General features: G+C 43.0%; 2 protein-coding genes across 7 annotated transcripts in view; both read right to left on the bottom strand.

Annotated features, from left to right (window-relative positions):
- The window catches only part of DPY19L4 (dpy-19 like 4), a 200,474-nt gene that overhangs the window by 164,947 nt on the left and 10,381 nt on the right, over nucleotides 1-25,146 (bottom strand). The gene's annotated exons all lie outside the window — the stretch shown is intronic.
- Nucleotides 1-25,146, bottom strand: part of LOC102450114 (uncharacterized) — a 52,861-nt gene that overhangs the window by 16,952 nt on the left and 10,763 nt on the right. Inside the window, exons 2-4 of one of the 6 annotated variants that reach the window (XM_075920366.1) lie at nucleotides 7,713-7,833; nucleotides 7,555-7,615; nucleotides 3,487-3,578 (exon numbers count right to left, since the gene is read on the bottom strand). The gene's annotated coding sequence lies outside the window, so the exon portion shown is untranslated. The other 5 variants (XM_075920364.1, XM_075920369.1, XM_075920365.1 and 2 more) reach the window with 5 other exon arrangements.

The following is a 25,146-nucleotide window of genomic DNA, read 5'->3' on the forward strand; positions in this document are numbered from 1 at the left end:
ACCCCAGGGCCTGGCAATTCAAAAGGACCCAGAGGCACAAACCACTGTCACTGCTACTGCAGAAGCCAGAACTCTGGGCCTTTTAAATCACTGCTAGAACCTCAGGCAGAACTGAGGCTGCCTGGTGGAGGCTAGCCCCCAGCCCTGTCCCTTCCGCCTGAGGCTCTGCCAAGCTCCTCCCCCCCACACACACACACCTTGGCCAGGGACCCAGTGAGAATGTCAGCCCCTCTGGTTCTATTGCACAATATTTAGTCTCGATGATGGGTAAGTCATAAAAAGCCTAGTGTTAATTTCACATCTGATCCTAGACTGATTTGCAGGCCTGGCCATTAGAAAAGACAGAGATATACTTGTCAACAGATTTGCTTGACAATTTGCTATAGAGTCAATGTGAGACAATAACTGCAACATGCTACATTGCCCTGGGGAGTAGCTTTACAGAAAAGATCTTAAAGAGCAGGCAGGACCCTCACATCTGTATGTCTAACCCAAACATCCTCAGACAGTACAATGTGTTATTCGGTTTTATCTTTCTGAGAAGAATAAAAGATTGAATTGACCTTCAAAGATTTTAACCTGTAAACCTGACACTTAGAACAGTGAGTTAACCCCTTGAAAGGAACATGGAAGCCTATCCAATGGTTTGTGCCTCAATATTGTACATTTTTCTGTTTTCAGTCTTCTTGATTAACTTGTTCTAGCAAACCAGCACTAATTACACTATCTATCTCAGGTACTTATAAGGTCTCCATGACCTTCACAATACCCCTATTATTTCCATTTTACAGATAGGGAACTAAAGCACAGTAAAGTTTAGTGTCTGATGTAAGGCCACAGAGGAAGTTTGCAGTAGAATAAGGATTTGACCTGTTGTTTCCTAAGTGGTAGTGCCCTAACCACGGGACCATCCTTCATCTCTAGCATCGGGAGGTGCCATTTATTAGAAAATGAATAAGGATCTATAAAGAAAAAGAAAAGATCTATGCAGGGGCCCTAGAAGTCTAAAGAGAAGTGGAGAGGGAGTGTTTATTAGTGAAGTGTTAGTAATGCAAGGGATGTGATCAGAGGAGAGAGGCTCTGTAAAAGGTAAGCTAGAGCCAGGCCTTTCAGAAAGAAATGTTAAAATATATGGGGCACATGAGAGGTGAACCATTAGACAAATACTTAATGCTAGCATGTATTATTGAGATTTAAGTACTTAAAACCAATAGCATACACAGCGCTAAACAAACATAAAGAAAGACATTCCCTTTCCTGAGGGTTTTATAGTCAATACTAGCGAGATACAAAATGTAACAGGTGATCAGAAGATTAATTAAATACAATACAGTAGAGTTTATGGTTTTCCCTTCCCCTCTACCATTGGTTGATCTCATGACTTTGTCCTGGGTCCTTTTGAATCACTGGGGCAGTTTACCTTTTGCCCCCCTCATCTGCAAGCTTGAGTGGATCCTTATAATTCTATAGATGATGCAAGAGCCAGAATATAAGTCAACTCACACTTTCTTGGCTATGCAATTTCTTCCATGTCAGCAGCAATAAAAAGAAGCAAAAATTTATTTAAATCACTAACTCACCAAGTACGAGTAACAACCCCGAGTGCAGGTCTGTTGACTAAGATGTATACACAGTCACTTTTCAGAGTAAAACATCACTTTAAAGACACCAACACTCTTTTTGTAATATATAAAAAGGAGAGAAATATATGCCTAATGGTTCATAACTATAGGTAAGGAGAAGCATTTGTAGTTATATAGAACAGAAATGTGTAAGAAACATTCCTGCTTCAGGGGATAAGACAACTACTACAAAAGATAATTCCATAATTGTTCATCACAATGTTCCTTGTACTTTCCTATGAAGTATCTATAATGGCCATTGTCCTGGACAGGGTACCAGATTAGGTAAACCACTGGTTTGAACCAATATAGTACAGGCAGTCCCCGGGTTACGTGCAAGATAGGGACTATAGGTTTGTTCTTAAGTTTAATTTGTATGTAAGTCGGAACTGGCTCCAGATTCAGCCGCTGCTGCTGAAACTGACCAGGGGATGACTACAGGAAGCTGGAGGCAGAATTGCTCTGCCCCCAGCTTCCTAGAATCAGCCACTGATCAGTTTCAACAGCGGCTGAATCTCAAGCCTGGGACAGAACAGCTGGGCTGCCAGGTAGGTCCCTGCAGGACCAACGCGGCAGCACCCCAGCTGCTCTACCCCAGGGTCCACAACAAAAGCTACATAACTAGCTGCGCCCCCCCCCCCCCCAGCAGACCAGGGACACGGGGAGCAAAGCCGCAGCGGCGGCGGGGTGCCGCGCCTCTGAGGCTCTGCTCTGGCAAAGCCTCAGAGGCGCAGGACCCGCTGCTGCTGCGGCTTTGCTCCCAGTGCCTCTGGTCTGCTGGGGACCGTCTCCAGCAGACCAGGGACACCGGGAGCAAAGCTGCAGCGGCAGCAGAGTCCCGCGCCTCTGAGCCTTTGCCACAGCAAAGCCTCAGAGGTGCGGGACCCCTCCGCCTTCCCGGCTTTGCTCCAGGTGTCCCTGGTCTGCTGGAGACGGTCCCCAGCAGACCAGAGGCACCGGGAGGAAAGCGGCAGCAGCAGCGGAGTCTCACGCCTCTGAGGCTTTGGCACAGCAAAGCCTCAGAGGCGCGGGACCCCTCCGCCTCCCCGGCTTTGCTCCGGGTGTCCCTGGTCTGCTGGAGACGGTCCCCAGCAGACCAGGGGCACCCGGAGCAGCTTTTCTCGCCCTGGAGATCGAGGTGGCGGGACCACTGCGCTCTGGGCGGTTCCGCTGCCTGCGAGCTCCGGGGCGAGAAAGCCCCGTTCGTAAGTGCGGATACGACGTAAGTCGGATCCGCGTAACTTGGGGACTGCCTGTAATTCCTATTTTAGCATTCCAGTGAAAGATAGTGACTAACTATTGAAACCATATGAAAGACCCTATTCTTGACTTAATAAGCCTTATAGACCCCTCCACCCCACAAAAGGACTCTGACTCCAAAAGGACTCTGACTCCAGACTGCTGTGATTCAGTAGGCGTGAGACATTCCCCTAGCTAAACTAATCTGACACGGAGAAGTGAAGGAAGTAAGACGTGACCAAAACAAGATAAGACCAAGATATAAAGGACAAAGGGCCCACAGGATATTGTTGGCAGGCAAACATGATAGTTCTAATATTATAGCAACTGCCATCTACAAAAAAAACCTGCCAAACTGATCAAAGAGACTAAGTATAAAATAACTGATCAAATAGCACGTCTCACCTTGAGAAAGGTTCAGCTAAAATGTATAAGTTACTCAGACTCCTGAAGAGTTTAATAGAGACTCATCAATTTACAATTGTAAGTAATTGTTAGAGCTGACTACATAACATATACCTTGAAATGTGCACATTTTATTCTCTTTAATCACATGTATGGTATTCTGAGTTAGCTTGTTTACACACATGCACACCCAGTTGTTTATATCATACTTTACAATTACCTTTGCAGAGCTGATTCATTGTTTCCATTGGTGAGGAAATTGTTGTTTGTAGTGCTTTGCAGACATACACAGTGTGCTGAACTAGTTTGTCTCTGTTGAAATAGTGTGGATGAGTTAGTTCTGGTTTTATTTCATTTAGCTAATTTAGTATCACAGCAGTATATTCTCATGTGGCAGAGTACAGAATTTGTGTCAATCACAGACTATAAGAATAATAGACTTTCATGCAATAGTTAAAAGAAGTTTTTCTTTGTTCCATTTAAATGGAGATGATGATTAACTTGACCTACTTATTAGTATTTCATACAAAATGGGTCAGATCCTCAGCAGGGCCAGGGCTCCACTCAGTGCAACTCAGAGGGACAGGGGCAAGAGCAGTTTTAGGCTTCCTTTGTACATCTCCCATTCCCAAGGCTGGTGGAGACTGGTTGGCCACTAGTTAACAGCAGCTTCAGAACTGCTCTCTCATAAACTTGCACCAGTTAACCAAAAGTGTCATTTTAAACCAACTGAATTGAGGGGTACAACTGTGTGTTTGAACATTCCTATCCAGAATTGTCCATTACAGGGGTTTCTAATCTATCAAGCTAAAATGATGTAAGGCAGGTTTATACAGATGCAAGTGTATCCACACATGGGGTTTGCATCATTGTAGTAGATATAAACTAAATCAATTCAATTCAGCTTTTGAGTGTAGACAAGCCCTAAATTGTGTGAGCTGTTTAAGGGCCATTATAATGAACAGAAATCACTGGGGTGCAGCATGCTCTGGTCAGAGTCCTGACACACCCTTTACACTAAGGCCACATCTACACTATAAGATCAGGTAGAATCTATTAAGGTTGATTTCTGGTCACCCAATTTTGCAAAGTTGAAGGTCTGTGTCCCCACTGCTGGGTAGAATTCAATGTAGTTTGAAGTAGGGCATCCTCATTAGGGAGACTGCCATCGACTTTGAGAGCGATGAATTGTGAATAGCTATCCTACCGTACCGGTGCCACTTTGCATTCTGGGTTACTCTTCTGGGACCAAAACTGTGCAGCAGGTGGTTATAAGTTCATGTCATCAGCATCCCATAATACTCTCATCTACTCCCTACCCCCTTGCTTGAGATCAACAGGAAACAGTCTTTTTATGCCTTTTTTGGCACTGGTTACCCACACAGATGCCATGGCAACATGAGCATAGATCCTGTTTTGCATCAAACCATTGTGATGTTGATGTCTACCTCGATGCTCCTAATGGTTCGGTATGCTGAGAGTATACACACGTCACTCTGCCAGAAAAAGGACGAGGATGAATGTGGGGATCCCGTGAATTTGCTATACAAGCAAGCCCTTTCACTGGTGGAAAGGCAGCTGCCAGTCGATTCTCTGGACACAGTGGAATACCAGTTCTAGTGCTGTGAGACAAGAATAGACTGGTGGGACCGCATAGTGCTGCAGGTATGGGATGATCAGCAGTGGCTGCACAACTTCTGAATGTGCAAGGCCACTTTCATGGAACTTTGCGAATGGCTTTCTTCCCCTCCCCCACCCTGAAGAACAGGGATACCTGAATGAGACCCTGAAGGTGGGAGAGGGTCACGAGATCCAGTCATGCTGGCAGGGAGGGTGGTTGCTCATGTGGCTTCCATCCTGTGTGTCATCCTGCAGAAGACTGCAGGCAAGAAGACTGCAGGGAGAGGGTGCCAGAGTCTGAAGCCATGGCATCAGCTAATAGCTTTCCCTCCTCCTCCACCCAAGTTGCCATGAGCGATATCAGTCTTCTCCAAACCACACAGAATGACAGGGAGCTGATGCTGACTGAACCTGGGCCTTATGCTGCAATGCTTTGTGCTGCAATGACACTAGACCACTTATTGCTGGCTTGGTGTGAGAAGGTGTCCTATCATGGAGGATGTTAAAAGGCTGGCCTCCCCAGAAACCTTGTGAGAAGGATCAAAGAGTTCCTATCTGAGAGCTTCATGGAGATATGCAGGGAGGATTCCCGTTCCATCTCCAGACATGTTAACAAGCTGTTTCAGGCCCTCCCCCTTCCATCGCACTGCGTAGACATAGTATGCCACACATCAAACTCAATAGCCTTAACCCGCCTGTAGAAAGAAAAAAAAAACCCAAAACTGTGAACTCACCAGAAGTGCCCTCTTTGGTGTCAGTGCTCAACTGGGAGACATACTAGGAGGAGGGGATTAGTTCCAAGGTCATGAAAAGTTCTTGGATCCTGCAGATTGCCGGCTGGACATTCTCCCCCTGCCTCCCCACCCGCCACCATGCTGTCCTCCACGTTGCTGCCAGGAGTGTCTTGGCTTAAAAAGCTGGCTTGGGAAGCTGGTTGGGGTCCCCCACTAGAATTGCATGCAGCTGGTCGTACAAACAGCATGTTTGCAGTGATGCACCAGACCATCTGTTTGCCTCCTTTGCCTTGTGGTTGGACTGCATTAACTCCTTTATTTTAACTCAGTAATGCTGGGCATCCTTTGGCCACCAGGCGGTTTGCTATCTTCACATAAATATCAGCATTTCTTTTGCTGTTTCTGAACTCTGAGAGAATGGATTCCTCTCCCCTGAATGAGGTCCCAGTTCTTTTGCATACTCCATCCTGGCACTCTTTTGTGCCCCTGGGAACTGGAGCTCATAGGACTTGAGGTCATGGTCACATGGCTCCTCAGGTATGCTGCCTACCCTGAGCTGTGTTCACAATGCTGGCCACATGGGAAATTACATTCAAACTTTCACAGGACTTTATCTGTTCACCGGGAGAGCAGTAGAGGTGCAAGTTCTGGCCACAGCAGTGAGAGTAGGGTACTATGGGATGCCTTTCTGAGGCCAAGAACCTTGACTTTCTCAACACTCCGTCTACACTACCATAAATTTGACCAGGCAATGTTGAAAATTGTATTACTCCTTGTGAAAAGCAGGAGTACCAAAATGGGCTTCAGCGGCCCTTAAAGTCGATGGAATGGGCTTGGTAGCGTGACACATCATTTAGAAAAATTGACCTTATGAGGCCAAATTCAATCTAAACTCCTAGGCTACGTCTACACTGGCATGATTTTCCGAAAATGCTTTTAACTGAAAAGTTTTCCGTTAAAAGCATTTTTGGAAAAGCACATCTAGATTGGCAGGATGCTTTTCCGCAAAAGCACTTTTTGTGGAAAACCGTCCGTGGCCAATCTAGACGTGGTTTCCCGCCAAAAAGCCCCAATCGCCATTTTTGCGATGGGGGCTTTTTTGCGGAAAACAGTTCTGTGCTGTTTACACTGGCCCTCTTGCGCAAACCATTTGCGCAAGAGGGCTTTTGCCTGAACAGAAGCAGCACAATATTTCCGTAAAAACACTGACGATCTTACATGAGATCGTCAGTGTTCTTGCGGAAATTCAAACGGCCAGTGTAGACAGCTGGCAAGTTTTTCCACAAAATCAGATGATTTTGCGGAAAAACTTGCCAGTCTAGACACAGCCCTAGTGTAGACCAAGCCTAGGGTCTAAAAGATGGTAGCATAGAGCTGACTATGCTGACTCTCATTCTCTTGCTGCAGGATGGCCCTCAGTTGCCCCATTAGGGCAGTTGTATAGACTCTTTTTTTACTCTAAAGTCATGCAAAAAGGTTGGAACAGATATCAGAACCTAACCCAGCTGTGTAACTTCATATCCCATTATTAGTTGAGCCTCTTACCGTTATTTCTTTCCTACATTTTCTTCCAGATGTCAGACTGGATTTTTTCCCCCATTGACAGCATTATTTTTAAAACCAAAGAACTACTTTATATTAAACTAGTAGGTGTTGTACTGTACAGAATGTTGTATAATGAGGCACAGTACAGATCTTATCCAGCCAGTTTATAATAAGAAATAATAGCACCATTGTGCCATTCAGCCTGCTTAGGGGTGCTGCAATAAATTTAGAGCAGACCATTTCCTGCAGTTGGAATGGGATGGGGAAGTTTTGTGCATTTTTATTTCTATAGTTTTCATAACTCTTTTATTCATTCCTCTGAAGAGAAACAGCAACAATACATGTAATACTGAACCCAGGTTTACACATCTATGAAGATATCTAATCACCTCCAAGATGCCACCTTAAATCCAGGAAACTTTTCTGGTCAGCAGCCTGCTGTGGTGGAGTCTTGGAAAAACAGAGGGTCAGGAATCAGGACCTGATTGTGGATCCAACAGTCCAACCAGAAATTTTCATCAGAATCTCAAACAGGTATTGAAATTACCTGCTCACAAACAGCAAATGAAGGCTAGCCTGATATGAGAATGTGGAGAAGACATCCAAACCACTGGACCATTGCCCTCTAGGATCCTTCTCCAGAGACTGCCTTGATTCATTCCATGTCACTAGAAACCATAGAGATAACAAACTTGGATGTTGACATTAAAAGTTGCTTTTCAGGTTGCCGTACCAAAAAAAACAAACAAACAAAAACCCTGGTATTAGAGCCTTGCCAACCCCAAACCTTCAAATATCATGATCCAGGCTCAAAAAGTCATGGGATTTCACAGAAATAATTAATTTTGAGTTATTTTTATTCACTTTCCAGTATTTGAACCTTTAAGGTACACACCAATCAGATTTTTAAGCTTCTCTTTGCAACCATAAGGGCTGAAACTTACTTTAAAAAAAAAAAAAAAAAAGCTGATATTCTCATGTACTGACATGATTCCCAGAGAGCTAGGACTTTAAGGGAAACACTAAATATCATGAGATTCGCAATGAAATTGCAAGACTATTCAGCAACACTGTTCAGTACGTCATGGGCCACAGTAATACAGCACAAGTGGGTATAAATTTCTAGTCCTACACTTTAACTACTCAATCTTATTCTTCCACAAACTAATTCTTATTCTTCCACACACACTATTGTGTTTAAAGAACATTACAGTTGTGATACAAATGGGAAGAATCCAAGAAATTACAAGTTAAGGTAGATGCTCCTTCTTTAACAGACACCCCTGTGAAGAAATAAAACAGTGAATGAAAACTTGATTTTAATCTGAACTACAGTCAAGGGCATAGGGAATAAATGAGGACCTTCCAGACCCCGACCTCCCACCTCAGACCCAGAGCGCCCTGGCCCAAATACCAGGCTCAGTGGGTTTCTATTGCATATATTTCTTTTTGCAGCAGCAAAAGCTAGGAGAAGTGTTCACAGCCTCCTCTCTTGACATGCATCCTGGTATGAAAGATGGACTTCATGTATTTAGTCATGCTATATCCTGCTCTTCTCTTAAGATGGCAACCATTCAATTCACCAACGTCACACCCTTTACCTATGAAGTTTCTCTTTCTTTCTCTCTCATAGCCTCTTGCTCCTCCTTACCTTCCTTCCTCCCTCTCTCTTTGCCCACTCCCCTCTGTTAGTCCCATAATCTCATATTCTCCTTCATTTCCACCCTAGGGAGACTTCCAACCACTAAAACCCAGTTTAAAATAAATAGTGAAATTATTTTAAAATTGACTAATACATAAAAATGGATGTGTGTGTATGCAGGACTATCAACAGGAGGGGACAAAGAAGGCATTTGCCCTGGGGCCAGTGATTTAAAAGGGCCTGGAGCTCCAGGCTCTTTAAATTGCTGCCAGAGCCCTGTGTAGCTGAGTGCTGACTAGGGGAGGCATGGTGCAGTCAGGATGGTGCTGAGGGCTAGCTGCTCCAGCCCTGCCCCTTCTGAACGAGGCCCCATTCCTTCTCGGTGCTGAGCCCCTTTGCCCCCATTGTCCAGGGCCCAGGAAAGTCTGTTGCCAGGCGCGCGCGCGCGTGTGTGCGTGTGTACACATGTACAAACACCCACACACACCAACCATAGATATGACTGCCATCAGCACGAACACTTTGCTTGAGTACTGTATCCAAGCAATTCCCCCTGCCCTTCATTTCCTTCTGTGTGCTTTTAGATTATATTTGAGGCAAGGGCTGTATCTTCCTGAATATTCATACACTGTTTAACACATTTTGAACTCTATTGTAATATAAATGCTAAATAATATTTATACACAAAGCATACATAACCAGGGATCTTGAAGTATTTGCAATTGTGCCACTTAAATGGATTTATAATAATCTTCCACTTTCATCCAAGGATCCCAAATCACTTTACAACCGTGGGTAAGCATTACTAACCTCAATTTACAGATGAGGAAACTGAGTCACAGGGAGGCAATGTGACTTCCCTAAAGTCACATAATGTGTCAGTAGCAGAATGGGGAAGAGAACCAATATCTTCTGATGTCTAGTCTTCCACTCTAATGACTCAGTCTTACTCTTCTACAGCTGTCCTGAGAAGAAAGAGTTACTCACCTGGAGCAGTAACGGTGGTTCTTTGACATATGCGTCCCTGTGGGTGTCCACTCTCGGTGCTCGTGCATCCTTGCACCGGTGACCAGAGATTTTTCTAGCAGTGTCTGCTGTGCCATGCACACACCATGGAACCTACCGCTGGTGTCCATTAGGCGTGTGTGAGGCATAGCTCCCTCCCTTCCTTCTCTACCCATGCTGGTAGAACATGGGGCTCCAAAGCAGGGGAAGGAGGGAAGGTAGTGGAGCACCCACGGGGACACACAATTCGAAGAATCACCATTACTGCACCAGCTGAGTAACTCTCTCTTCTTCTCCGAGAAGCGTCCCCATGGGTGCTCCACTCTAGGTGACTATAAAGCAGTAGTCGGCTCGTGGAGGTGGGTTTGGAGCCCTCTTGTTGTCACAGAAGATAATACTGCTGATCTGACAGCCATGGATGATGCTATGGAGGATGCCAGAGCATAATGTTGTGCTAACATGTGGTGTGATGACCAAGTGGCTGCATTGCAAATGTCCTGGAGAGGTACATTTCTGAGGAAAGTGGTTGTAGAAGGACATGGCCATGGTGGAATGGGCAGTGATGGTGCCAAGTGATTCTTTGTTGTGGATGGTGTAGTATGCGTGGATGCATGAAGAGATCCACTTGGAAATCCTCTGAGAAGAGACAGCCTGCCCTTTAGATAGTTCCACAAAGGATAGGAAAAGTCTAGGAGTTATCCTCCAGGCTCTCGTACGATCAATATAGAACGCGAGCGCTCTGCGGACATCGAGGATGTGCCATGCTGCTTGTGATGGATCAGTGTGCGGCTTCAAGAAAAATGCAGGTAAGTGTATCAGTTCATTTATGTGGAAGGGAGAGAAAACTTTTGGGAGAAATTTGGGGTGGGGTCGAAGTGTCACTCTGTCCTTGCTGAAAATTGTATGGGGGGGGTCAGCCATTACGGTGGCAAGTTCCCCCACTCTCCTACTGGAGGTTATTGTGAGTAGAAAGGAGACCTTCATAGATAGGTATGACCAAGAATAGGTCGCCAAGGGCTCGAAAGGTGGCTTTGCCAGGCTATTGAGTATGTGATTTAGGTCCCAGATAGAAACTGGTAGGCGAACAGATGGAAAGATGTTTTGTAGATCAGTGAGGAATTTTTTGGTGATTGGGTTTGAGAGGAAAGAATCACCTCCAATGGTGCAATTGAAGGCTGCTATAGCAGCTGCATGAATCTTGATAGTATTTAGTGCCAGGCCCGACTCCTTAAGTTGCAAGAGATAGTCCAGTAGGAGGGGAGGACGGGCAGTCTCAGGGAGTATAGTGTGAGTGCGTTTAAGCCACTGAGAGAATCTGTTCCATTTGTAGAGGTAAGCTTTCCTAGTGGACTCTCTTCTGCTGTTGATTAATATTTCTCTTACTCTTTCAGAGCAGGCATTTTCAGCATCCTGGAGCCATGAAGAAGCCAAGCGTGAAGGTGGAGTTTGTGCAGTTCAAGGTGGAGAATTGTGCCTGATTCTGGGAGAGAAGATTATGTTGAGGCAGAAAAGCATATGTCTCCGTCACTGTAATTCTGTGGAGGGAAGGATACCACGTTTGCCTCAACCACGCTAGTGTGATGAGAATCATGCGAGCTCTATCTGTTCTGATTTTGATGATGACCTTGTAGAGTACAGGAAAGGGTGGGAATGTATAGAGTAGCAGTGCATCCCATTTGATGGTGAAAGCATCCCCCAGGGAGTGCTTTCCTAAGGCTGCTGTGGAGCAGTAAAGGTGGCATTTGCAATTGTTCTTGGTCGTGAAAATGTCTGTCTGATTGACCCCCGTCAGAAAAACACATAATTGAGGGCATGCATGTCTATTTCCCACTCGTGGTGGTTGTAAAACTTGCAACTGAGGGCATCTGCTGTAACATTTAACACCTCTGGGAGGTACATGGCAATGGGGGTAATATGGTGCGCTAGGCACCAATTCCATAGCTTGAGGAACATAGGGATGGGGATCGTTCATAGAGATGAGGACCGTGCAGAGCCTTGCCGATTGACATAATACATGCAAGTGGTGTTGTCTGTTATGATGTTGATAGTCTTGCAAGCTATGTAGTGTAGGAAATTCTGGCATGCACATCGCACTGCTCTCAGTTCCAAAAGGTTGATATCAAGGGTTTGCTCTGCAAAGGACCACTTGCCCTGGACTGTGAGGGCTCCTATGTGAGCACCCCATCCCATAAGTAATGCATCGGTCATAATGGTAAACGTAGCAGTCGGCTGATGGAATGGAATGCCGGTTAAGACGTTGTGTGGATTCATCCACCAGTGCAGGGAGTTGAGAACCCACAGCAGAATGGTAACTGACTTGGAGAGTGGATTTCTGGACGGGGTATAAAGTATGGCAAACCAAGACTGAAAGCATCTCGGGTGGAGCCTGGCTAGTCTTACAACATAGGTTGTGGCTGACATGTGGCCCAACATTTTCAGGCATTTGCAAACTGTCATGGTAGGGGTTGCTTGTGCTACCGCTATGAGGTTGTGTAGGGTGTTGAATCTGTGCACGAGTAAAGTCACTTTGGCTGCAATGGTATCAATGTGTGCTTCTATAAATTCCAGCACCTGTGTAGGATGGAGGGTGGATTTTTTGTAGTTTATATGAAAGCTGAGGTAGAGGAAAAGGATTGTGGTAGTCTCAGTCATGTGTTTTGTCTCTAGGAGGGATGTGTCTTTTATGAGACAGTCGTCTAAGTATGGAAATATTATGACTCCCTGACGACACAGGTATGCCGCTACAATGGCTAGAGTTTTCGAAAACATCCTGGGGGCCGTTGAAAAGCCAAAGGTAGCACTCGGTATTGGTAAAGGTGACGGCCAACCATGAATCTTAGAAAACATCTGTGGGCAGAATGGATTGTTATGTGGAAATATGCATCTTGAAGGTCGAGAGCTAAAAGCCAGTCTCCTTGACCCAATGCTGGGATTATTGTTACCAGGGTCACCATCTTGAATCACTGATAAGTGATGTATTTATTGAGCATCTGTAAATCTAGAATGGTCCTCCATCCTCCATTCTTTTTCTGTCAGAAAATAAGTTGAGTAAAACCTTCGGCCATGGAACTCTGTTAATACTGGTTGTATGGCGTGTGAGCGGAGGAAGTGAAGCACCTCTTGCTCGAAGAGGGTATCATAAGTAGGGTCCCTGAAGAGGAATGGGGTGGGAGGATGGCTAGGGGGAAGAGAAATGAAAGGGATGGAGTAACCGTAGTGGAGGAGCCCTAGGACCCATTTGTTCAATCTTATTTGAATCCATAGTTGAAAGAAGGGGCGGAGGCAGTGACTGAATTGTGGAAGGTTGGTTGATGGTGTAACAACAAGGAGAGTGTCTTTCTGGCTCTCGACCAAACCTTCAAATTTGCTGTTTAGATGTGGAAGGTTGGGTTGCTGCCGTTGGGTGTTTTGGTGGGTGTTGAGACCTACGTTGTTGGGGTCTTTGCTTTCGTCGGAAGTCATATCTTCGTTGCTCTCTGTATGGCCCCTGGGTCGTTGGTAATTGTTGTATCTGGCTGTCTTAAATGCGGGTGTGTACATCCCCAGGATCCAGAGGGCAGTGATTCCTCGAGTGAAGTACTTTGTTGGTTTCTGCAGCAAAGAGGTTAGTCTTACTGAAAGGTACATCTTCGACTTTCTGCTGCAAATCCCTAGGGACCCCTGATGCTTGGAGCCAAGATATTCTCCGCATCACAATTGCTGATGCAGCGATGTGAGCAGCTGTGTCTGCTACATCCATCGCGGTCTGTAGTGCTGTGCGAGAAATTGTATGGCCCTCCTGCATAATGTTGAGGAGGATAGGCCTCTTATGTTTGGGTAAGTAGTGTGTAAGTTCTTGGAGTATGGAATGAGAATAGTCATTATGGGCCACAAAGGGGGGAGGGATAGCTCAGTGGTTTGAGGAATGGCCTGCTAAACCCAGCGTTGAGAGCTCAATCCTTGAGGGGGCCATTTAGGGATTTGGGGCAAATCTGTCAGAGATGGTACTTGGTGCTGCCGTGAGGGCAGGGGACTGGACTCAATGACCTCTCAATGTCCCTTCCAGTTCTATGAGATAGATATATCTCCACATATTATTTTTTGTGGTCGTTGTCGTGTGGCGTTGTTCTCATGTTCGGCTGTCTAGCTCTACCTCTATCAGAATCTACTACCAGGGAGTTTGGTGAAGGGTGAGTAAAAAGAAAATCCATTCCCTTTGGTGTGATGAAGTATTTTCGATCCGCTCTCTTATTCGTTAGAGTGATGGATGCCAAGGTCTGCCAGATGTTGTCTGCTGGGTCCATAATCGCTTTGTCCATAGGGAGGGCAATTCTGGAGGAGGTAGGAGGCTGTAAGGTTCACAAGAAACAATACTGCTTTTCTTGAATTTCCTGAAAATTGTGCCAAAGCTACCCTTTTAAAAGTACTTGGAACTTCGAGTCATCTGTTGGAGGAGGTGCGGGTGGATATTACCGCATCATCTGGTGAGGATGACAAATTATGTACAGGGGTCCTCTCTTCAGCCTCCAACAAAGAGTCCTTCATCTCCGTCTGGACCAGGGAGTTAGGCATTGTCACTGAGGTAGAGAGTTGGGGAAAATGAGGTGCTTCCCTGGATGTTATGGAAGGTGCAATGTGATGACTCTCCGCATGAGGACGTGAATCCTATGATTGCCATTGCCCCGGGTACAGGGATGGCAGATATGCAGAATGAGGCACATACCAGGGTGGTGGTGGTGGGTAGGCATATGTAGCAGGCCCAGTGTCCCAAAATGGGGCTCTGTATGCTGGGCTGGAATGCTGGGAAGAAAAACAGCTACGTGGTTTGGTGCCGGCTTCACTCAGGGAGCGAGAGAGATTCAGTGACCTGCGAGAGTGCACCGATTGTATGGAGAAACCTGGGGATACTGGTGCTGGTGAGGGATGGTTCCTGATAGGAGCATCGTGCCATCAATGCTCCTGGGACGGTGCCGAGGTTCTCTTAATGCTTGGTGCCAAGGGAGCAGGCGGTGCCAATTGGTCCTGAGGCAGCATACTGGCAGAGGGTCTCTTTGATGCTGATGTGGTGCTGAGTGAGTTGGCTGCTTCGGTGCTGAGCGGTGTTTGTGTTGGCCAGATGGTGCGGCCAGTGCCGTTGGTGCAGTTTGTTTTTGTTTGGGCTCCAAGTGCACCCTCTTATGCGGTGCTGGCATCTTGGACGGTGCCATGCCCAGTGTGCCGGGCCTGTCCAAAGTGCTGACCCTCGAGGCAGTCGGTGCCGAGGGTAAGGATCGGGTTGGAGATTGTCTCGTTTGTGAGACTGACTTGGCAGATGAAGCAGAGGGATGTGATTTGTCCATACCGTTTGGCTCGGATGGTGATTTTGAGGCAGTTGTTGTGGGCCTCTGAAGGTGGTTGGAGAAGCCTTTCATAGAGAAAGGTCTTTAGTCTGTTAGTGAGGTCGCGGCATGCTCTGGCCATCAGTTTGGAGCAGTGAGGGCACATGTGTGTGGTGCAATTCTCCAGGGCATTATATACACGCAGAATACCCATCAGAGACAGGCATGGCATCCCGGCATGACTCACACCTCTTGAAGTTGGGAGATCCCAGCATTAGGCGTGATGAAAAGTGGTGGGCCGATGAAATTTTTTTATTTTTTATTTTTTTTTGCTTTAGGATTAGGTAGGGGGGCTTAAAACTTAGAAATGTGAGGAAACTAAGGGTAATTAACTTTTTTTTTTGTCGTTTCTCTGTAGAATAGCGTGGAGGAAAGAAGCTCCATCTGCTGCCAAAGACGGTAGAGAAGGAACTGAGGGAGCCACGCTACGCGCACACCTAACGGACACCAACAGCACGAGGAGGCAGCACGGTACATGTGCAGCAGGGCGGACACTGCTAGAAAAATCTCTGGTTGCTGGCATGAGGATGCACCAGCACCCAGAGTGGAGCATCCACGGGGACACTACTCAAAGAAGAACACTTTTTAACATTGATAGTAATGTGAATCTACACAGTACTTCAGAGAAGACTGGAATCAAGAATACAAACCTTGGACCTAGTTTTGTGAATTCATTCAACCCAAATCAATGGATTATATAGGTCTAAATGAGAGCAGGATCTAGAATGCAGCTATTTATGTTAATATTTCTAGTTATTTTGAAAACAGTGCTCTGTGCCAGCAAATTTCAAAGACCTGTATATTTCTGGAAGGAATTATACACTCTCCACATGGTCTGATACAAGAAAGCATTGCAGCCACTGTAGCCTAGAAATTGCATTGAAAAACAATCTCACAAATAAATTTCCTTGGGTGATTTTCAATATTTCCTCAATTTGGCCATTCATTAATTAATATTTCCAGAATAAACTGTCAGGACTTAAGAGTGCAGACAACTGTAAGGGTTAGATGTTATTAGGCATGAGTAATAGCCAAAGATCTGTGCCTCTTCTTACTTCAGTTGAACCAGTTCATGAATCCCTAGTAAATATGTGACAATGTATTTTGTATATGGCAAGTCTGATGCACATGTATAGATGTACCTTGTAATTATATAACTTCATTGACTCATAAGAGACTGGTCAAGACATCTAGTGCATTCCCCTAGCCAATGTAATAATTCTAAACACTTAAAGACTATAGCACTTTACAAACATTAATTAATAAATCTTTACAACATCCTTATAAGTGTTTAGAGTAAGTAAACATTATTATCCACATTTTACAAATGGAAACAAACAGATGACCCAATACTGGTTCCATTTAGGTCAGTATCAAAACTCTCCTTGACATAAATATGACCCATTTAGCCTATAATGACATTGGCTCAGATGACATTAATGGCACCAAGTGCACCCCTCAGTCTCCACTGACTGAAGTAGGAATCATCGTTTCACAAGACTGACCCCAAACAGTTCAAGACTAACATTTTCAAATGCATTTGATATTTGGCATTGAGACCCCAATTTAGAGACAAAAGCAAATGAAAGTTTCTGGCCCCTGAATATGGCTCCTGATGCCTAAAAAGCAGGTTGTGTTAATTCACTGACATTATTTGTGTCTTGCTTTACACTAGAATGGGTATCGGCAACAAGTTCAGCATTTGGTCAGGTGTACATGGTTTAAATGTAGGCAAAAACTAGAATAAATTATGTCTAGTCCATTCCTCTTGGACTACACACTTCAGTGAACTGTGTGCAGTGAACCAGCAGTGAGCCTTGTGCTGTCACTCATTATCAGCAACAGATAATTTTTCTGCTGTACAGGTTGTCCTTGCTGTAAGTCCAAGATACGTTCCAAAAAACTTGGGACTTATAAGCGAAACAACTTAAAGAGGGGAATGATTCAAAGGAGTCCAGGAACTCCCAGTTGCCCCCACTGCTACTGTAGCAATGGTGGCAATCAGAGCCCCAGGCCCTCTAAATTGCCATTGAAGCACCGCACACTCCAGGTGGCTCTGAAGGCTGGGGTGGTGGCATACTCCATCTAGTGCAGAGAGCTAGCTGCTCCAGCTCTGCCCCTTTCACTTGAGGCCCCACCTTTCCAGGAGCATGGTCCCGACCTCCCCCCACCTTGTGGAGGTGCCTCTGGTCCCAACTTCAGCTGCCCTCAGGAGAGGACTCTGAAGAGCTGCCTCAGAAGTGGGACAAAATGCATTAAAGACACAGGGCCAAATCTGTGGTAAACAACAGAAATCAATGGTAAACGTCCACTGATTTCAACCAGACCAAGATTTGGGTCCAATGACCACTAAAATTAATGGAATGCATTTAATTAACCTCAGTGGGCTTTGGGTAATGCCTTTCACTCACAAGGACACATTCATGGCAGTGGATGTCCCCACTGTTAATGGATCTGATCCATACTTACAACATAAAAACCACAGAGAACATGTCAGCAAAAGCATCACTCTACTAATTGTCCTGTTTCAATGTCATTAAAATGGTATTTTGTTTAGTTGCAGTGATCTGTTAAGTGTGCTTTGTTTCTTTCCTCTATTTAATAAAAACCATCACTGAGTTAAGCAAACACTTTCATGCAAAACTCCCAGCTTCATTAGTCTTGTAACTGTTCAAAAATAGCCAAGCTGGTCTTTTACAATTCTTCCTTGGAATGTCAAGTTTCAACCAGAGAAAATATTTACAGCTGTGTTATATAAAAAACAAACAGGGGTTACTTAAAATGAAAGTGCTGGCAAAACTTTATCTATAGCCGCAGTGAAACTCGGAACATTGTAATAAATAAGCTTTGTGCTATTGGTTTATTGTTTAATGATCTACTATTAGAAACTTGAACTTACATTTTTAAAAGCAGTGAAATATTTGTGTGAAGAACAAGTTATCTGGGGACAGGAATTATCTTTATTTCTGTAACAGTGCAGCACAAAGCTCATGGTAGATAAGAGCTGGATCTCTAATGTAAACAACAAGCAAATTTGTTTTTAAATCCTAACCTTTAGGCATACACACTGTTTTTTCCACTTTGTAGGTCACCACTAAAAGAAAAAGACATATTATTGTAATATTAACTTCTTCGTGAAAAGCTGAGATATTTCCTATTTTTGACTGCAATATTGTGATGAAATACAGAATCAGAAAAATATTTCCTTTTTAATGCCTATCACTGTAACATAATAACAAGAGATGTTATTTAGCTAAAGCTGCCTTGCTATTTGCTGAAAGCCCATGGACATTAATTTTATGTGTCTGTTGATGCGTGCATTAGACTGATCTCTAAAGGCAGGCTGTAAAAATACATCCATATTCTACACTATTCCACAGAGCAAAACAATACCCCACACTGGGTTTAGACCGCATTGTAATAATAATGTCTATGAATGGTCTAACTAGAGTTTTCACCATTGCTACTATTAATATAGCTATATTATTGCTAGACCCATGGTGGGAAAAGAATAAGTGTAGATAAGGCCTTACTGGGATGGTGGGATATAAACGTGGGTAAGATTGTGGATTAAGTAATAACCAACCAATGTTCTATTAATTATTTACTTCCCTTCCATGTACACCTATAAGCACATAAATGTAATAAACATAAATTACTGCACTGTGTGAGGGAGTATTCATAAATCCGGTGAATTGCTGGGATGTAGTTTCATTTGACAGTTAATATTTGTTAATAATTCTGTTTACTGTTCTTACTAAGATTTCTCTCTAACTTTCACACTGTATCTACAACAACTTCAGTCATGACTGAGACTAGTAACTTTCATTTACTAATATTTATATTAGCACCTTTCATCCAACAATCCCAAAACACTTAGCAACCTCTACATGCAGAAAACTGCACACCTGACAACCCTTCTCAACGGAGAAGCCAAAAAATGGACTTTCTGGGAAAAATCCAGATGGGTGACAATTCTATCATTTATGCTTGAACAAAGTGAATGTAACATGCTACCAAATGAGAAATCTCTACTCACTGACACTGGTGGTAACATTTTACATTCACTTTGCATCTGTGTAAATGGCTATGTCTCAGATAAGACAGTGTAGTATTGGTCAAACATATAGGCCTTAAACTTAAACAACAATGAATGGTCTGATAGCACTTTATATTAACAAAACATATAGATGGTATCATGAACTTTCGTGGGCACATCCCACTTCTTCAGATAAACAGAGTTTTGAGTTTCAGATGTGCAGACTCAAAATAAATAGGGGAGAAGGGAGAGGAGGGAAGGGAAACAATTGGAAGGGTGTGAGAAATAAGGAGCAGAGGGTATGAAAATATCAATGGGAAAACCAAATAGGCAGAACTGGTAATCAGTAAGCACCTAAAGATTGGATAGTTAAAAGAAGCAGAATCCCATGGTAGGTAATTTGTATAGCACTTAAATAAAGGGGACACAATCAGAGACTAACAAATAATAAAGAATAGTAATAATAAAGGGAGCTATTCTCCATAATTTCCATGGTAAATAAATTTTCCCATTGCTGTCACTACAGAGGAGAGAGATTGGAATAAACAAAGTGTTTAATTAAAATAAATTAAGTAATAAAGGATAAGGAAAATAATGAAGGACAAGGGAAATGCTAATCTACTCCAGAATGATAAGAAAGCACTACTCTGGGAAACAGAGGCAAAACCCATCCTGGGACATTAAAGGGAAGACACAGAGAAAGTTACAAAAGACAACTGGTGAAATCCTGATACAATGATTTAGCTATTTCTCTCTAAAACATGGGCTACTAGTTATCTGTTATATTATAGAAACAAACTTCCTGTCTGGAAAGTATCAGAAATGTTGGCGAAGTTTTTTCAAAATTTTATGTACCCCAGTCTTTGACAGGGTACAGCCTGGACCGGATTTCTCAAAAGTGGTGAGCACTCTCCATTTCAACAGACTTCTACAGGTTGAACCTCTCTGGTCCAGGACTCTCTAGTCTGGCAGCATCTGTGGTCTGGCAGGATCACGGATGTTGCTGGACCAGGGAGCCCCTGGACCAGAAAGCCCCAGTAGCTGTCAGCTGGGAATCTGGTGCCATCGAGGGCAGTAGCTGGCAGTCCCAGGAGCCAGCAGCAGAGCCCAGCTGGCTATCATTGTGGGCTGGCAGCAGAGCATAGACTAGCAGTAGAGCCTGGCCAAAACAGCAGCTGTCAGTGGCCAGAAGTGGAACCCAGCCAACCCAGGAGCCACCAGGGCCAGGAGCCATGGCAGACCTGGGACTGGGGAGCACAGTCAGGTTGGTAGCTGCTGGGGCAGGGCAAGCAGCTAGGAGAGGAGCTGGCTGGGAAGCCAGTGCCTCAGGAGAGCCCTGATCTCCCCTGGTCTGACAAACTCCCTTGTCTGAGGGTGCTGGCCCAGGCAGGTCCAACCTGTATCGGCATTGTGAGTCTTCAGCATCCTTGGAAATCAGAGCAAATGTCTCACAAAGGACAGCCAACAACTGAGACTTTTGAAATGTCAGATCTTAATTTCCTACGTCTTGACCCCATTCCCATTTCACTCAGAGAAAACTCTTTCACTAATACCATTGTGAACTGGTTTGGGTCATCTGGGTTAGGTGAGCAGATAGATGAGTAAGGAGAATAAATGAGATTTAAATTAATTGTTCTCAACCTTTCCCATGGCAGTACCCCTGCCCATTTAAAAATAGGGGATGGGAAGGCTATTTGAGATCTATCAGTTGCATTGGTTAATATATGAAAGCTAGCCTTGAGAGCAAAGAATAACAAAAATATGCAAAAAAAACCCTTAATATTGATATCCTAGATTTATTTATTTACACCTTCCAACTTTCCATTGTCTTTGGTTATAGCTTACTTTGGGTCTCTCCTCCCTACAGATGAGACACATGGGCCTTGTCTACACTAGAGGGTTAAGTTAATGTAAGTTACACAACCTACATAACTTTAGTCGATGTTGTGTGCATCCACTTAACATGGTATCTATGCCATGCAATATTGGCAAGAGATACTCACATTGACATAGCTGCCACCTCTCATTAAGGTGCAGTACTGATGTCAATGGGAGAGCGCTTGCCATGCCATTAATCACATCTTCATCGATGTAATGGCTAAATTCATGCCACTACATTGTTTGCAATAATGCCAATGTGGATCATAATGAATACTAGCCCACAGAATTTAGCTGCAACTCTGCTGACCTCTGTCCTATTTGAGATGTGCACATGGAGAAAAGCCCTTAAATTAAGGATGTCCACAACTTTAGATCATTAAGGGAGATGAATATAAAGGTACATTTAAACAAATCCTAAACCAACCAACCTTAACATTCTTTTAAGACTGGAAAGTAAAGCAGTACTCAAAACTTAGGAAGTGACATAATTAAGACTGCCAGCACATTCTGATTTAGTACTGTTCTGCATTCACTTATGAGGGATATAAATGAAGATACAAAGTACAAGCAATGGAGATAATTAAATTTTCATGGAAATTCATCAAATTCATCATTCTTACATGCAAGATTTCTGAGTGTCTTCTAAGGAGAATTTATTAATTTATAGGAAAGCTACTGTCTCCTGATTTGCTGAGAAAATTATTTTCTGAAGTAACAAAATACTGAAAAGATAAAGTCCTCACTGTATGATCTCACTAACAAACAAGAAAACAGCCCAAGTCATCAGCATTTACAAAATGGATTCCAAACTAACTACTGACTACCAGAAAAGAACTCACAGAGGATTGTTAGTAATAAATCATAATATGACCCAGTGAGGCTGAGATCATCTTACAAAGGGCAGTGAGTATGCAGAGAAACACTAAAGGCAGAGAACAGCACCTCACCCACTGACATAACAACACATGAATGCATACCATCTCTGACTACTGTGTATGAGTCTGCCTAAATCACAGCAATATAAATAGCAGAAAAGAACATTCAGATATTTTGGGGGAAATTACTGTTAATTTTTTCCAAGTTTGAATCAATGTTTGGATCTGGTTCTATTTTACAGGACTATACATTTAAGTGTTTTATAATATGGGAATTATGACGTTTTAATTATCTGATTCTTTGAACTGTAATTAAAATACTTTTTACCTGCCAAGATCTGTATTTCATATTCAGTGTTTACTCTGCAACTGCTGATGGCATAACCAACACCTAATACAGAGCAGCAAGAAGCTACATCCTTTACATTGTTATTCTTTCTTGCAATGCTATGAATCACCTATAGCTGGGCATAGGTAAATACAGAACTCTGAACTCCACTATTAGCAGGCAGGTATACTAAATAAATACATACATAAACAAACAAACAAACAAACATTTTCATCTCAGGATCTCAGATTGTTTTACACATATTAAATAGAAGAAATGTTTTGATTTAATCTATAATGTAAGTATGTGTATGAATATATACCTATATAAACACAGAGGTATAAATGTGCACGTATGTCTATAAATACACCCAATGTCAGTGTTAAGTCTATGTGTATATTTGGTTACTAATTTGGGATCTTAAATATTTTATTTGGTACTGTTATAAAAAAATTTCAGATCAACTTTAAATTAAAAATTTAAAAGGGATCCATCAACTTCAAATCTAGCTTATGAAAATAATAAGTAAAAGTAGTATTGGTTAACACACCTCCCCGATACTCTTTGCCTTTCTGTAAGTTCACAGGCACATTTTCATATTTTGTTCAAATATTTTTCTCCTTTACCACTGTATGGTAGACCCATTAGAACAGAGAAAAATGAATAACTATGAACAGTGCTGGATAAATAGGGAAACTTAACAGATATAATGTGCTATTGCAGGTGTAAAGTAAACAAACTAAAAAACTAGAAAATATATTTCTTGAATTTCTTTTAGTATTATTAATCTTTGTTTTTTGTAGCAATAGTAGTAAAAAAAAAGAAGTGTGATTTTTAAGTTGATTGTATCCCTTTGAAAATCACCTGCCCTATTTTTAAAAAGGATATCTGTGCCATTAGATGTAAACAAAATTATATTATATTCTTTACCATTTACAGCTACATTTGCTTGAGATCATTTTTTAAAAATATTTTAATCCTGTGGGTTTATTTGCATCTTCTTATAATTCTACTATGGAACAAAGCAAATATATCCAGATGGCAAATATGAACATCAAAAGATGGACTGTCACTCAAAGACATGTGGGAAACATTCTGTAAAGCTGAATACAATATTAGATGAATTGTCAATGGTAGAGTAAATTTCTATTCTTCCAGTGTTAATAGGACATGCAAAAAATCTGACAGATATACTGTAGGTGATGAGCTGTATTAGAGCATTCACCTAACCACAAAATGTTATTTATGTATGAAATTATACAGAAAAGCAAAGTGATACAGTTACACAGACCATGCTATAAAATGCAGTGAGACTTAAATGATATATAGGAAACCTGTGTATGTGTCATAGCTAAGAAAATGTGCATGAGACTCAGTAATGTTGCTGAGTATGTACGAGACAGCTGCAGTCTTTCAACATCTCATTTCAGATAATTATATAACTGCAACTCATTTTAGTTGAAGACAGACAGCCTGACATTACGGCAGCCTTCTTTGTTGCTCCCAGCAGCAGTTCAGGCAGCAAAATATATATAAAATCAGTTCAGAGGGCAAACAGCATCATTTCTCTTTAATATCATAGTATAACAGCCAGGAAATACATACACTGCCTATGAGAAACTTTCTCTTCCTCTCTGTAGTTTTTGTAGTAGCCTTAGTGTCCTTCACATAACAGTTTTTGTGTTACACATATTTCACAGTCCCGGTAACCAGTGATCTCTCAAAATGTGCATCATGAGCCATGCAATTCAAAATTGCTAAGGCTAGCAGAACTGGTTAATTAAACAGAAAGAATTAATCTGAATCTCCCCACATCCTCCTCTTACATTTCAAACTTATTTGGTCAGGGTTCTCCACCCCAAGAAGGCCAACATAATTGCTATTCCCTGTGCAGGAGAGCCTCATGCCTTCACTACATGTCCTGTGATTACATCAGAATCCCATCTCTCGCTCTCTCTCCCCTAAAGGTTTGTCTACACAGCAACATTATTTTGAAATAACTTAGTCCTCATCTACACAGCAGGCAGGTATTTCAAAATAATGTCAAAATACTGTCAAGCTGGAGGACTTCTTACCCCGACCCCTGTAACCCTCATTGTAGGAGCAAGGGAAGTCAGAGGAAAAGTGTGCTATTTTGAAATAAGTGCCGTGTAGACGCTCCAAATTTTGAAATAAACTATGCAATTGACATAGTTCAATTTGCGTAGCTTATTTCGAGTTAAGCCCTGCTGTGTAGATGCACTCTAAGATGAGCTTGTCTATAGACTAGAGCCAAAATAAGTAAATTGGTTATAATAATCTTTAGTTGTTTTGGGGTGAGTCTGTATGTGGCATTCTTATTTTGAATTAAGAAAGTTTACTTTCTTTTAAGCTTCATCTACACAACAAATATAAGTACACCTACCACACAGTTAAAATATGTCACATGGAAGGGACTTAACTATGTCATCCCACACAAGCCCTCAGCAGGTTTATATGGACAAAAAGGGGAGCAAAGAAAGTTCTGGGAGTAAACATGGAGATAGGCAATGAGATACAGAGATGAGATAGGAAGGGACCTAGGCAAACAACACAGAGTTCCTGGGCTAGAAACTGGAGGAGCAAGCAGGCATAAGTTCCCCTGCCAGACACTAGGAAGTGGTGCAATGCAGGATCTTGGAGTGGAATGAAAGGCTATCCAAGGCAGCATCTGGCCAGCTTGTCCAGTAGAACATTCTTATTCCAGAGGTAGAGGGACTATGTAGTCACCTCTGAGTCATGAAGTGGGAGCACCGTGAGTCACCATAAGGAAGACTGGCCATAGTACAAGCAACCAAATGTAAAAGACAGAATGAGGGCTAATTCCTAGACTCAG

This window comes from Pelodiscus sinensis, chromosome 2 (genome assembly GCF_049634645.1).
Source record: "Pelodiscus sinensis isolate JC-2024 chromosome 2, ASM4963464v1, whole genome shotgun sequence".
Lineage (NCBI taxonomy): Eukaryota > Metazoa > Chordata > Testudines > Trionychidae > Pelodiscus > Pelodiscus sinensis.